We start from the raw sequence: 2,383 nt of genomic DNA, 5'->3' as shown, positions 1-2,383 counted from the left end.
CTTTAACCATATGGTGGGTATCACCACACTCAAAGAAAACTCTCAGTGGGAATGGCGGTTGGGACTCGCTCAGGGCTGGTTGGATGGATTTACCGCTGATGGCACCCCGTGCAGGAGGTGCACTAGAAAGTGGCTGAGCAAAGTGTGTAACCTGAGACCTCGGAACAATCGGAGCACCACTAGAAGTTAGAAGTGCTAAATGAACTGGAGGGGTCACATAGCCCATACCATGATGGGCTATAGCTGCAGCGCGACCACCACTAAATCCTCATGTACCACGAGGCCTCTTGGCCTCCCAATCATTTCTCTCAGTGCCCCGCATACCCTCCAACTTCTGTTCAATCTCAACTACCTACTGATATAGAGTATTTGTCTCCAACTCTCTAGCCATACTGAATCTAATACCATAGTTTATCCCCTCAATAAATTAACAGACTCGATCCCCGACAGTAGAAACTAGGGCAGGTGCATTCTTGGGAAAATCAATAAATCAGACAGCATACTCTGACACTGTCATACTACTCTGGCGCAACTACTCAAACTCTGCGCGCCATGCATTCTGAAGGGTCTGAGGAACAAACTCCCTCAAGAAAAAATCTGAAAATCTATCCTATGTAAATGAAGCTGCCTCAGCTGGGCTACCCATCTCATATGCTCGACATCACTGATATGTCCCTCCCTTTAGCTGGAATGTAGTAAAAGCAAACTAATCATCTCCACAATACCCATACTGCAGAGAATATGGTGGCATTTCTCAAGAAAACCATGTGCATCCTCTGAAGAAAAATCGCTGAAAGTAAGAGGGTGGTATTTCTTGAACCTTTCAAGCCTAAGCCGCTCCACCTTGGATGTTGTCACCCTAGCCACGGGCTGAACCAGAGCAACAGGCTGTACCAGTGTAATCTCTAGGACCTGATCAACCTAGACCCACTACTTTGGGGTACGAGCCATGGGAGTCTTTGCCCCTCACCTAGCTTGAGATGTGGCTGGGGCAAGTGGGCAACCCCGCTTGAGCTAATTTACTGAACATGCTCAGGAACTGTGCGAGGGTATCGTGAAGTGCTAGGGTGGCAATAGGTGCCTGTCCCCCGACTAAAGCTATTGGTGGCTTTTCTATCACTTCTGGGGCAGGTGCTCTGGCTGCACTACGTGCCCTTCCTCGGCCTTTGTCCCTGTCCCGACCTCTCGTGGATCTAGGAGGGGGCAGGGGTGTCAGATCGAGTAGTGCGTGTCCTCACCATCTATGAGAAAATAGAAAGTTAAAGATTTAGTTTTCGAAATCAGCCACTTCACACGATAAGGAATCAAAGAAGTGAAGTTTTCCTAACAGTTTTGTAGCCTCTCGATGATAAGCAAAGACGTCTTCGTACTAATATGCAAGACTCTACTAGACCTGCTTATAACTCATAAAACCTATGAACCTAGAGCTTTGATACCAACATATCAGGATCCCATTTTCCCTCTGTAAGATATCATGATGGCACCTAGTCTCTACGACTCGGTAAGCCTAACAAATAATAATAACTTGGCAGAAACAATTTATCAAAATACTAAAACAAAATTGAATACCGATATAAACTCCTGCTACAAAACATTATCTCAACACTACGCATCCTAAAATTGGTAGAGCTGAGTCATAGCTCTATAGAATAAATCTAATATAACTACTACATCACTATCTGAAAGAACAACAACGGTAATAGGAAAAAAAAAGGAATGTGACTCAGAGGCCTATAGATATAGAGCAAGTATACCTTGAAGTCTCTCAAGAAACATCTAAGAATAATCTCTAACCACCGGCACGAGCAAACGTGCTTGGACCTGCACAAAAATATGCAGAAGTATAGTATGAGTACATCACAACGGTACCCAGTAGGTATCAAGCCTAATGTCAGTAGAGTAGTGACGAGGCCAGGTCAAGACACCTTCTAGGATATAAATAAATAGTATGAAAATTTAATATGAATATGTAATTGAAAGTGAAGAAACAACTTATACGAAACAAGATGATATCATGAACTAGTATCGGAAATCAACAATGGAAATAGCATAAAATAAGCAACTAAAAAGGCTACAATGATCATGTATGGACAACAACTGCTAGAACATTAAAGAATGAAACAACAAGAAATATTCCCACCAGAATACTTTGCAACATGAAATAAACACCAAGAATCACAACGAGGTACTGCCTCACATATAATGAAACCAAAATCGAGGCACCGCCTCATATAATCAATAATCACAACCGAGGTACCGCCTCCTATTCACATTTCTCAATTTCAATCACAATCTTTGCTTATACCACCATGTGAGCCTTACATTTGAAATATGTTTTGAAAAATAGTTTTCCTGAGATAGCTACACGCACTTTAGCGTACCT

Source organism: Nicotiana sylvestris, chromosome 2 (genome assembly GCF_000393655.2).
Source record: "Nicotiana sylvestris chromosome 2, ASM39365v2, whole genome shotgun sequence".
Taxonomy (NCBI): domain Eukaryota; kingdom Viridiplantae; phylum Streptophyta; class Magnoliopsida; order Solanales; family Solanaceae; genus Nicotiana; species Nicotiana sylvestris.
This window is presented reverse-complemented; position numbering follows the sequence as displayed.